Source organism: Triturus cristatus, chromosome 1_1, assembly GCF_964204655.1.
Source record: "Triturus cristatus chromosome 1_1, aTriCri1.1, whole genome shotgun sequence".
Lineage (NCBI taxonomy): Eukaryota > Metazoa > Chordata > Amphibia > Caudata > Salamandridae > Triturus > Triturus cristatus.
Window position 1 is genome coordinate 556,087,653 of NC_140579.1, and position 14,195 is coordinate 556,101,847.

The window sequence follows — 14,195 nt, forward strand, 5'->3', positions numbered from 1 at the left end:
AGGGTCCTCCCTCCCTACCTATTGTACCTAGGCTCACCACTGTTCTCTTTCCAGGATTGAATTGCTGACATATCAGGCATCTCTGACAGAGACTCTCTGCTATTAGCCTGAATTTTGCATTGTACCAGGTCTGCTTAAAGGCCCTTATCATAGCATCCCTCCCCAGGTGTCCCTGGCCATGATACATCTGTGCCATTGTTGACAACATGCTATTGGGCATGACTGGTCTTCCATCCCTATAGACCCACACGTGGTCTTTTTCCCTTGGTGCTCAACCTGCTTTCACCCAATCTTTCATTTCCTCATCTCCTGCCTCATCCTGCAACTGCTTCACTTCCTCCCATGTTCCCACCACATTAGTAAACATTAAGGAACAAGAAGACATTTCCCTTTCCTTACTCCGATTAATGGAGTGATTATTCCTTGCACAATACTGTGCTATGTCATTGGCAAATTTGTTCCCAAGGGTGACGAAATCATCACCTTGACTATGAGCAGCACATTTTACAACTGCTAGTTCTTTAGGCAGCTGTATCGCCTCAAGCAATTTTCCAACCACTTCAGCATTCTTTATGGGAGTTCCACTTGAGGTCAGGAAACCTCTTTGTAGCCATAACTGGCCAAAATCATGGACAACTCCGAAGCCATACTGGCTGTCAGTCATTACAGTCACTCTCACATTCCTTCCAATCTTGCAAGCCTTCGTTAGTGCCACCAATTCTGCCACTTGAGCGGATTTAACTCCTTTCAAAGGTGATGCTTCCACAACTCCTGAAACTGTACACACAGCATATGCGGCATTCAGCGTTCCTTAATCCGTTCTCAAACAAGATCCATCCACAAACAACACATGATCACTCTCAGGCAGTGGCAGATCTCTTATGTCTGGTCTTGGTTTTGTACAGTAATCAAGCACATCCAGGCAATCATGATCAACATCATCTCTTACTCCCACACTTTCAGCATCTGGCAACAGCGTTGCTGGATTCACATTCACACATCTCTCAAGGCTCACATTTGTTGCACCAAGAATGACTTTCTCATATTTAGTCAGCCGACTATGAGACATGAACTGTGTCCGGCTCCTTGTTAAAAGGATTGCCACATCATGAGGTACGAATACCCGTACAGGATATCCCATTATAATTCCCTCACTTTGTTCCAGACTTCTGCATGTAGCAGCTACTGCTTTCAGGCAACGTGGTAAACCCACAGCTACTGGGTCAAGTGTTGATGAGAAGTACGCAATTGGCCTCCTCAGACGTCCATGTTTCTGGATTAACACTGAAAGTGCACATCCATTTCTCTCACTACAGTACAGTTCAAATTCTTTTTCGTAATCTGGCATTCCTAGGGCAGGAGCTTCACATACCCTGTTCTTTAATTCTTTGAATGCTGCCATTTCTTCTGGGTTTAATTCCAATGGGTCTTTCACCTCACTTTTAGTTAATTTAATCAGTGGCTTGGCAATTAAGGAAAAGTTACTTATCCACTGACGACAATAACCAACCATTCCCAGGAACATTCTCACTTCTCTTTGTGTCATTGGGGCTCTCATCCCTCTGATAATTTTGATCCTGTCAATGGTCACTTTCCTCAGGCCTTTCTCAATATTATGTCCCAGATACTGGACTTCTCTCTTGCAGAATTGCAATTTGGCTGGAGATACTTTTAATCCTCCATCTGCCAAGTGATTCAGTAAAGCAATGGTGTCTACTTCACAAGCTTCACGTGTTTTTGATGCCACAAGCAGGTCATCAATGTACTGGACCAAAACTGAATTTTCAGGCATTGTTAAACTCTCCAGAGATTTCTTCAGCAATTGATTAAATATCGAAGGGCTCTCTGTATACCCCTGTGGAATACGGCACCATGCCAAAATTCGCTCTCCAAATCTAAATGCAAAAATCGGCTGGCTGTCATGATGCAACGGGATTGAAAAGAAAGCATGGCACAAATCAATTACTGTGTACCATTCTGCATCATGGGGAATCTGATACAAAATCACTGATGGATTTGGCACAATGGGACAGCATGGCACAACAATTTTGTTAATCTTTCTCAAATCCTGTACTATTCTGAACTTCCCATTGGGTTTCTTCAGTCCCATTATAGGTGAATTACATGGGCTGCTCAATATTTCCCTTAACACCCCCTGCTGGATCATTTTCTCAATTATAGGTGTTATTCCTTCAATTATTTCAGGTGTCAGTCTGTATTGTGGGATGTTTGGGTAAACTATTCCATCTTTTACAGTAATTTTTACTGGATCTACATTTCTCATCAGGCCCACATCTTCTCCAGTAAAATCCCAAACTGCTGCTTTTACTGTCTGTTTTAATTCTGGGGGTAATTCATCTGGATTGAATACAGCATATGTTCCAGTAGCCTCACTTTCCCTGTTATCTAGAGTTGTTCTGTATAGGACATCTTCATCTGGTGTCTCAAAGGTTATTCCATCTGGGGTACAGAAAATAGTGCAATTCATCTTGCACAGCAAATCCCTGCCTAACAGGTTCACAGGACTGGTGTCACACACCACGAATCGGTGCATGTCTGAGAATTTCCCTATTCTAACCTTTACTGGTTCAGTAAGATGAGTTTTGATCTGTGTGTTAGACACACCAACTACTTGGATTGCTTCATCCGAGAGAGGAAGATTCTTTATATCAGCTGACCTGACAGTCGATCTCATAGCTCCTGTGTCAACTAGAAAAGTAACACTTTCACCATTGGTTTTTCCATCTACAAAAGGTCCTGCCTGGTCTATTTCTAGAGTTGCGCCAAGTACACACTCTTCCTCCTCTCTTCGGCACCGTCAGAAGTCTCCCTCAGAATCGCTTCCCTCATTCCTTAGCCAATATTGTGATACAGTGCTTGCGCGTTTTGGCTTGTTTACCTGTTCTACATTGTAGAACCCCGAATCTTGGCTGTACTTCTGGGATCCTCTGTTTTGTGGCAAGGGCGGTTTTGGCACCTGATTCTGCTGCTTTACAGCCTTCTGCTGTTGCTGCTGCTGCTGACCACACCCCTCACTCTGCACCTGTGAATTCAATGATGGATTGTCATCGTTAGCAGACGGTGGATTCTTACACTCGGATTTCCAGTGCCCTCATTTTCCACAGTTGTGGCAAGGAAACCTTTTCTTTGCTTCCTCTATATTGCCTTTCCCTTTTCCTGGGCCAAATCTGGGTTTAGTTCCTGGGTTATTTGCTTGTTCAACCAACTGAGCTTCCTGTCTTTCTGCAACTTTCACCTGTGCCCACATTGCCTTTTCTTTCAATTTTCTTTGCTTTGCCTCAATCTCATCACTGAAGTATTTTGCATGTCTCAGGATCTCATCAATCTTTTTGCTCTGCCAGTCTACGGTATGCTGCCTTATCATTTCACTGATTTCAGGTCGCAAGCCATACACAAATCTATATACAAAATGGCTCAGATCCTTGTCACCCAGATGTTCATCTCCACTGAACTGTTTGAAAGCCAGTATTAGTCTTTCATAGTAAGCATGGACTGATTCTTTCACTTCTTGATGTGTTCGATCTATTTTAACCCAGTCTGTTTCCTTGGGGGGTACCTTATTTTTCAGGAAAGCCATAACCTGCTCATACTTTTTTATGACCTCCGGGTCTGGAGCTCCTGTCTTGGGATCTCTTGGGTATTCTTTAGTGGGCCAGTCTATGACTATCTTACATTCTGCCCACAAGTCTGCTGGTACAATTATATCAAACAGACTATTCAGGTCGATCCACAGCACTTTTGACAACTTCACAAATCTGTCAACCTGTCTATACCACTCAACGGGCTTCTGTCTCAGTCGAGGGAAATCATTTGAAAATGACAAAATATCTTGTCTGGTCCATGGGACATGTACGTACCCTCCTCCTGGAATCTCCCTCATGGGATAAGCTGTCACTGTTGTCTCCTTTTCTTTCATAGGGAATGTTGAGTACGTTTTGTCTGCTGCATCTTCTCGTTTTCTATACCATCTATCTTTCCATCTCTCCACATCTCCTCATTTTCACAGCAAAGCAATCATCTCCTTAATCTGCCCTGTTCGGCCTGCATTATTCAGATTCTCAATGTCCTTATCTGTAAAATCCACTTGGTAAGGCTTTTGTAAAGCTTTTACCTTGTCCATGTCAATTCCCATTTCACTGGCTATTCCTTTCAACCTGTCATGTATGTTCTTTGCTCTCCATGTGATGCTTTTGCACAAAAATAGTATTTCCCCCTCCTGATAATTTTTCAGCGTTTCTGTAGGAATTGTTCCTACAATCAGCTCCTCCATTTCCATACGTAGTCTAGCTACATCAATTGCCTGGGATTCCTTTTCTTTCCTCTGCAAAACTTTCAGCCAATCATTCAAATCTTCAGCAGTTATCCCCGTGGATTTTTCTGCACCCACTGGTTCTGTCACTCTTTGTGGTTCTAAGATCGATCCTCCAATCATTCTGTTCCCTTCCACACAACCGGAATTCAAACCCGAGTTAGTCTGCACATTCATCTCTCCTCCACATATGGTATGTCTCCACTGATTTTCTCCTGATCTCCACTGATTTTCTCCTGACCTAATTTCTGTCTGCTCTGGAGGAACAATCAATCTGTTGCCTACATATGGAACTGTTAAACCACCTTCACCAATCCTCTGCTTCTCAAAAACAGGCATAACCGGACCTATTGTCACAGGCACCGTAACTGCTTCAAGATTTTTAGTCAGTTCTCTGATATTCTCTGTCAATTCAAATGTGGTTCTTGCTAGTTCTCTGGTCTTTTCATCCTCAATTTCATTTTCCCTTTCTCTCTCTCTCTCTCTCTCTCTCTGCAAGAGAACTACTGCTTTTCAACTCAGGGGTCATGACTTCTGTCTTTATAATCCGCAGGGTGTCTCTCATTGGGGTAACTGATGTTCCTACCTCTGGTTCTCTTCTATACGGGGGTGGTCTTTTGTAGAACATGTCATCTAAGACATCATCATCAGACTCATTCGCCCCATACCTCCTTGTTTCTACATTATGTTCTTTCTCTGTACACTTTTTCCCTTCTGTCTGTTCTGCAGTTCTTACAGGATATAATCCCTCAGTCATACTGGCATCTTGCCATCTTCTCATCCGGTCATGATGAGTTTTACGATCATACTTTCGCCCACACATATACCTGTAGTTTCCTCCACTCCTCTGCTTTTCTCGCTCATGCATTTCATCTTCCCATTCAGTCAATGCCTCAAACTGCGTCGGCCTAGGCCGAGGCTCTAGATTCATCATCCTCTCCCGTAAGTTTCTCAATATGGCCAGATTGAATGAGCCATGTTCTGGGAAAGCTAAAACTCCATCCTCTTTGGTGTACTTTGCCCAATTGTTGATACCCATATTTTGCAACCATGAAGGATGCGGGGGTTCTTATTGGAGGAAGTAACTGTCCTTCCCTAGTCACAATATCCTTATCCTTGTCAAACCAGGTCTTAACCTTACTAAACAAGGATTTATTTTTCTTTTCCTCAGCGTGGTAATACATTTTCTTGTTTTCCGCAACCCTTTAGTCTTTTCTACAACTGTACGATCTCCTGTCCAATTGCAGCGCGACTCACACTAACGCACCAATCCGGAGAGTTTACGTCACTGACTCAGTCCACGAATCCCAGCGCGACTCACCCTAACGCACCAATCCTGGAGCATCTACGTCACCCTGTATGTCTCCCAATCCTTGCACGGCTTACACTAGCACACCAATCACCGTGCTTCCACCGTTCTAACCCACTGTCCAATCACAGCGCGGTCTTCCTGACGTCAGCAGTCGCTGTAGCAGCTCCTGCTCCTGTCTCCTGTCACTCGTCTACCCCTCCTTTACAAAACTACTCGGTAGACTTTGTTTCAACTTCTACGAGTCTGTTAGTTACAACATACAAACATCTCCATTGTCTGCTTCGCTAGCTACAGAACAGCAAAAGACCTTTCCCACGAGAATTCCGCCTTTCCCGAGAGCAGCGCTTACCTCTGCCCTACTACGGAATCGTTACTTCCGTTGATAAAGTAGCACATCCCTCTACTCTACCCTTCTAGAAAGCACCAATTAACTGTTTTCTCCGGAATGCACCTAATAGTTTCACAGTTAACCAGAATGCCTTCTCATTCACGCACTTTCACACCAGAAAATGTAGTACATTCACACAGAATTCTGTCTTTCCCGAGAACAGCGAACAGTCTGTCCCACTACAGAATTATATCACACGTTGTTATATCCTGCTAATGTTAATACAATGCCATTCTACCACAAGTGGAATGTTAAGGTGATGATGCTGTCAGAATGTTGGGGATCTGTCAGAGAAGTCACAGTTGACTGGGCTGAGCTGCCTGCTGGCTGCTCCTGGTGGGGTCTTACTCTGGTCTTGTTCTGGTCTCCCTCTGATCCTCATCTGGTCCTGTTCTTATCTACCTGTGATCTTGTACCATCTTCTAATAAACCTACTTGAATCATCACAACAGAGTGGACCTGATTACTACACACGTTAACAAAGCAGCGCTTACCTCTGCTCTGTGCTTCTACCAAGCTCAGAGAATACCTATTACTTTTCTAGTGATAAGCGTTATCGGAATGCCATAAGGATCCCTGATACCTAACACCAGAACTTCACAGGCAACCTTCGCTATCATATACACTTCTCTCACACAGAAAATACATTTCTAATGGCAACACACGGCGATGCTACCTCATCGAACCCAGACAATGCGACGCGCAACTTCAATTGTCACACGTTTTCCCCTGTCTTCATACAGGGTCAACAATCCCGCCTCTTCCAAGAGCAGCGCTTCCCTCTGCCCTACTACGGAACTGTCACCGACTTCCTACGTCCCAGAAGCCGTACACACTACATAAAACTCAATACGACTTCAACATATAGTGTTAGTACATATATCAATATCAATCAATAATCAATAAGCTTATATACACGCAAATTCACCAGATCAAGACAATAGTTAACCATCATTCTGCTACCAAGAAACTGGTGCAGATCGGAGCTTCCGAATACCCTCTACTTCCACGGACGGAGTGATCTCGCAGTCACACGCGCACACACACATCACACGCTGGTGTGGCCCATAACACCAACATTCATCCTACCACTCTATCCGTGCCATGTATAAGGGGAAACACTTTTCTGTATAATACCTAACCAATCCGCATGTACCCTGAGGTCAATGAGATCAACTAGTTGCTATAGATTTGGTGATACATCTAACACTCTAAATATTGAATAAACATGACAATAAAATAACCACCCGACACAGTAATTCAAACAGAATATTGTTTATCTAAAAATTGTAAGAAAAGCCAATTAAATGCAAGATCATATTTTCCATATTTACCTATTCTGGCTAAAAGTCGTTTTCTAAGTCAGAACCGGTCCTCAGCAAATAGTTAAAGTTTTCTAGCCGTCATGTAGAGTCACCGTCCTCTCCGTCAGCATCGGGACCTCTGATCATTGGTTCGGGAAGAAGTGGCGCTAGACCTCTCTAGTCTACTAATATTTATACCAAAATTTACATTCCAAATGTTGCAAACATATCTTTCAAAACAGTTGATTGGCGGAAATTATGTCGTCTTGGTACATTAAGTTACACCATTAGATTTTCCCATATATTGATAATTTCAAATTCTGAATAGAAATTAGAAGTCCATGTTTAATTCGTTACTTCTACGGATGTCTCTTTAGGATAAAATGTATCTCATCCATGGGACCATTATAAGTTCATCAGGTTGGATTTAACAGTTGCAACAAATTTTCACGTTCAGGGGCATCTGGCAACACTCCCAGATTTGTCGTCATGTTCATGGCTTTTCAGTTCAATCAAAGGACAGGGTCGCAGTCAGCGCAAAGCCTCTTTTCATATTTTCCATCTACTCGAATGCAGGCTGCGGGTGGTGGCCATTTTATAGCAGGCCACAATGGTCAACTTAAGCGAAGGAAACACAAAATCATAATTACTACATAGAAATGATTATACAGTGTTATTCCCCTGCTAATACCCTTATGTGTATGTATTTATCCAGCCATTTGCGACATCAAAAGCCATTAATGCATATTAATTAAAAGCGCAAAACGCAATAACATCACATAAGCTACATCTATTACTGTCAATTCGCTCACCAACTTAGTTCACTTATTATTTTAGCCATGCAATTGCATTCCCACGTGTAATTCTTCTGTTAATAAGGTTGGTTAGACAAGACTCGACAAATCTTTAGTAATTACTAATTAATCAGTAGTACTTTTAATAATAACATACGAAAATGAAACCGGTATTTGGTTTTAAAGTAAAAACCCTGCTCCAGCACAGAAGCCTTGGAGAGCTCATTCCCTCTAAACACCCAAGCCCCTTTCAGTAACCAAACCCCTACAACGCACACCCATTTGCCTTGTATAGGAGTCTTCACAAAGAGCCCACTCCCTCCAGACCTAAAACTCACACCCTTTGCCTTACTAGCCTTGTAAATAAGTCTCTCTTCTTGGACTTCTTTGTCAGCCTCAGCCTTCTCTCCTTGCACATCTTCCTTCAATCTCTCGAGCTTCGGCTCACAATGCTGCCTAAATCCACTTCCATTCTTTAACATATCACAGGTGCAAAACCTTGAGGGAAGGAGTGAATAAAAAATAAAAATAAAATAACTAAAAATAAAAGGAGAATTTGAAATTCACAAAATCAATTTTCTATGTCACTTTAAATGACTTGTACTGCAAAATGCAAGCCCTAGCCCTGAAGACAAATGTCAGAAATTGGATTATTAATTGGGGTGGGGGACTACCCACCTCTAGGAATAATCCCAATCCCTGTCAGTGTGACTAAATTAACCTGAGCTCATGGCAAAGAGCAGGCTTTAGTTAGGTGAATGTGTAAAGTATTTATGCAGTACGAAAACAGTAATAAAGTCAAAATGCAGCACAATAAAAATTCCATACCAATGTGGAAAAATAGAGTAAAATGTAATAAGTAAAAGACAAAAATCTAATATAGATAACCGCAGAGATGACTTTTAAAAGTTTTTAAATAGGAATTGAACCAAGGAGCACAAAGTACCAATGATAGTCAATGGTCGTGGTAGGGACCTAGGTGAAATTTGACACTCATCGCGATGGAACACCGTTCAAATACACCAAGCAGGTTCATCCTGGTCAAAGATTTCTTTCTTCCGACTTAGCTCTTTAAGTTCCAATCCACCATAGAAGTACTCCTCTAAATCCCTCTAGGACCTTAGGAGAGGCACTTGGAGACCCACAGGGCGTCAAGCAGATGGCAAACAGCCGGGTCCAGTCCAGATCCATTTGCTACTGGTCAGCTGGGCAGATGCAATAAAAGGCCTCTTGTTGCTTGTTGTGTCCTTGTACCTTTAACAGTGGGCAGCCTTATTACCTTGGAGTCCACATCTTTGACCTGGGTACACAAGTCAGCAGGTCCAGTCATTTCAGGGCTCTTCTCAGGTCGCAGACAGCAGGATCAGGCTTCTTCTTATTTTCCTCAGGTCCAGGAGTGTTCTGAAGTGGGATGTAGTTGAGATGTCACAATAACCCATGGCTCAAGTTAGTGGATGGGCTTGACTGAAGTGGGATGTAGTAGAGATGTCACAATAACCCATGGATCGAGTTAGTGGATGGGTGCGACTTCTGGGCACACCCTAAACAATGGGGCAAAAGTTCCCAGAGCCAACACTACCCACTTGGGGCATTTGCAAAATGGAGGAAGTCTTCAGCAAAACTCAATGTGTGATCTGAATGCTGGGGGTGTGTTTGGGGGGGGTTACTATGGTAAACATAGTGCCTTCCACATCTAACACCAACATCCAGGTTGGACAACCACTATACCCACAATGAGTTCAGAGACAAAAGGCTAGTAGATCAAAGAAGGGTTTTTCAGCAAGCCCACAGTGGATATACAAGAATTTTTGGGCATCCTGTAGTCGCCCTTTGAAGTGCACCCAAGTCATATATGTAAAAACCCAGAAGACCTGACAAGCAGGATTTGGCATTTTAATGTCAAAAAGGATGCTCACAGTCTCTACCTGCCTCAGCCTATTGATTGCTTTTGGGAGGCATTTCACACCTATTTACATGCTGTTGGACTTGGCCCTCTCTGCAGGGTCAACCCCAAACCTTTTGTCTTCACCCCTCCTTATTTTTGAATTAGCTTTTGTTGTTCTTAGGACTCTGTACACTTTACTACTGCTAACCTGTGCTAAAGTGCCCGTGCTCATGCCCTAAAACAGGGTAAAATTGGCTTGCACCTGGTTGGCATATTTAATTTACTTTTAAGTCCCTAGTATAGTATATACAATATACCCATATACTAGTGGTATACCATATACTAGTGGTCCTACAGCACATATTATCTAACCCACCTAGGTAGCCCTTTAATACATGCCTCAGGCCTGAAATTGCAGCCTGTGGGCAGTTTTAAACAGCCAATTTGACTTGGCAAAATAAACCTTTTCCCGAGCCTAAAACTCCCTTTTTAATACATATATGTCACCCCTAGGGTAGGCCCTAAACAGCTCATAGGGCAAGGTGCGTTGTATGTAAAAAATGTCCTTGGCCGCCATCTTTGAATGTTAAATAATGTTCAAACAGTCCATAAGTTAGTCAGTGTGCCCTTTCAAAAACTTCGCCCTTTCCCCTCGTCTACCGCAGACTTGAATTTCAAGCAAGTTGCAACGTAGGTATATGACCCAATGGCAGTATATATACTGCCATTGTGTCATATACCTATGTCCCCCGAGGGGGAAAGGGCAAAGTTTTTGAAAGGGCTCACTGACTAACTTATGGACTGTTTGAACATTATTTAACATTCAAAGATGGCGGCCAAGTACAGAGGATTAACCTCGGATGGTCCAGTCCTACTTCTATATCTGCTTTTTATTGTTCAATGGGAGAACAATGTGATACATTTAAACACCAAGTGCCGATTGGATATGTTAATGAAGCCTGAAATGGACCCCGTGAGAGCCCATCCTGCTTTTCGTAGGAGTTTGTTGCACGTAATTTGTGAGGCCACCCTCACAAGCAGAGCACCCGTCTCTATGGAGTTCAGCAGCCTTGGCGGAACACGTAGAATTCTATATATATATATATATATATATATATATATATATATATATATATATATATATATATATATATATATATTTGCTTCAACTCGCTATGTGATCAAGGTCCAGGAGGGACCGAAACGCGCCATGGCCGACTAGTGAAAAATAAAATTATCTGCACAGAACTGTGGTCCGTGCCTGCTTTGTTATCTCGAGGATTGGGGAGCGAAGTAAGCAGCAAAACTGGATATATATATATAATATATATATATATATATATATATATATATATATATATATATATATATATATATATATATATATATTTGCTTCAACTCGCTAACAACTCCAATTTCAATTGCAGGAAAAAAGACGAGCGTGGACCCATATGTCGTGTAATTATTTAATTTATTGCCAGTCTGCCATGAAGCGTTTCGGGCAATCCCGCCCTTGATCACATGACAACTCCTAGACATTCAACTCCGCTTTTTAAAGTGCAAGTGCTCATGACATCACCATGGACATAAACAACATATTCATTCTTAGCGAAGGGACTCGATCACCTAATATATACATAAATGTTATAAAGTGGTCATCACCTTCCTTATTAGGATAACTTGCATAATAAATACATTCATTTTATTAATACCGGCTTAAAATGCCTGAAATTATTCCTAAAATTATTTCCATATCCAAATTGTGAAGCTAAAAAAGTGCATACCCAACCTGTGAATTGTGTGTAAAAATTAAATTAAAAAATAATAATAATATCTGGTTTCAGCATATAAGCAAACTCTCTTTATCCATCAGTAAAAAAATATTACCGCTATATTTATATTGGCTGTGTTCGCCTTGGTAGAGATATCCCAGTACAATATTTATAGTCTCATCCAATGGCAGATACCTTAGTGCAAAAAGTCAAATTTTAAAGTGCTCCCGTGCGAAGGACCTCCTATCCTTACAGTTTCATCTATATTAAACATATCATAGCTGATCCCCAAAGAAATTCATATTGATTAGATAGAAGTATAAAATACACTTTCCATATAAATATGATTTCTAAAATCCAACTATAAATATCATATATATACATAAAAATGTCATAAAAGTCCAGCTAAAAAACCCTTCTTTAGAGTGAATTTAAATTGTTATAATAGGAATTTCTTAATTCATAGTATTCTGGCCTGAGTTTCATTTCATGTTTATACATGTCTTATACAATCTTTATCTTTCCCTTCTCATATTCAACAATCATATGTATTCATAAAAATGTATACAGGTCCTCACTAGCATTAAGGCCTCTTTGTTTGGAATCAAACTGTAAAATAAAAGTAGTTTCTAAACGTCTCAGTTTCGATTCCCTGTCCCCACCTCTTTTCTGTGGAGGCACGGCCTCTATGACATAGTATTTCAAATACTTAGGATTGCTACTGTGGCAGTTTTAAAAGTGTCTTGCCACTGGATAGCTGTCATCAATGTTATTGAGGGCACGAATATGTTGCAGGATCCTCTTGTGCACTGCTAATTTAGTGCTGCCAATGTATTTGAGGTTACAGCTACATGGCAGAACATATACAGCAAACTCCGACTTGCATGTAAGGTGTTGTCCTATATTTTGTACCCTGGCATTGAATGCGGTTGTATATGATGTAGTATTAACACCATATTGGCAGGCCTTACATGTTGCACATTTGTAGAATCCTTTTGTTGCTGAGAGCCACAAACTTTTTCCCTGGCCCTCTAAGCTGCTTCTTACCAGCACGCTCCCCATACTGTTAGCTTTTCTAAAGGTCACAGCTGGATTGGATGGCAGAAACTTGCCAATCACTGGATCGTCTTTCACGATGGGCCAATTGTGTCTAACAATTGCCCTAATCTGTTTCTCTTGTCGTGAGAAAGACAAAATCAATCTGGTCGGTTGCTGGGTAGTATCTACACTAATCTTTTTCTTCCTATAGTGCAATAGATCTACTCGTGCCTGTGTTCTAGTTTTAGCTATTGCTGCATCAAATATCTCAGTCCTGTATCCCCTAGCTAGAAACCTAGTGCGACTTTCCATTTGTTTATTATGGCTGTCTTCCTCATTGCTGCAAATTCATCTAATGCACAACATTTCCCCATAGGGAATGCTTTTAATGAGATGGGGTGGATGTGCGCTAGAGGCATGCAAATGAGTATTTCCTGCTGTTGGTTTCCTAAATAGTGTGGTAAACAGCTTATCGTTTACCACTTGGACCTGAACATCTAGAAATGTAACCAAATCCTTACTAATATCAGATGTAAAATGTAAATTGATTGCATTATTATTCAATTGAGCAATAAAATCAGTGGCACTTTGAACGTCACCATCCCACACTATGAATAAATCATCAATGTAACATAACCAAGTTACGACTTTTGTTTTGTATGTCTGCTCGAATTGTTGCATGAGAACCAGCTCCTCCCACCATCCCATAAATAAACAGGCATAACTGGGGGAGAAGCTGGCCCCCATAGCAACACCCTGTATTTGTAGGTACATTTTGCCATTGAACAAAAATAGATTATTCTCCAAACAAAACAGTAGTATTTTAAGCAGCATATTAGTGTGTTGAACATATATGATAGATCTATTCATCAAAAAGTATTCCACTGCCCTCATTCCATCCTTATTTTTGATGAATGTAAACAAAGACGATACATTCTAAATCTATCAATAAATAAGTGGGTTTCCATGATATATTTTGGATTTTTCTTAGAAAGTCACATGTGTCCTGTACATATGATTTAAGTCCTTTTACAAAATGTTGCAGGAAAAAAATCAATATATCTGGATAAGTTCTCCAAAAGATCATCACAGGCAGCTATGATGGGTCTTCCCGGTGGTTTACTGATATTTTTATGTACCTTTGGTATAAAATAAATCACCGGGACTATGTTAAGATATTTGAATTCTTCCCAACTTAACAAGCCCTTGCTTTTCCAAGCCAACAATTGTGAGAATAGAAGTTCCTGTGTATCCTTGAACTTTATAGGAGAAATCTTCCTATAGCATTCCACATTATTTAATTGGTTGTTTATATATATTAGTTATAGTTAGGACCTAGTTTCCATAGGAAAAACATTTTTTGTTTTCCCAA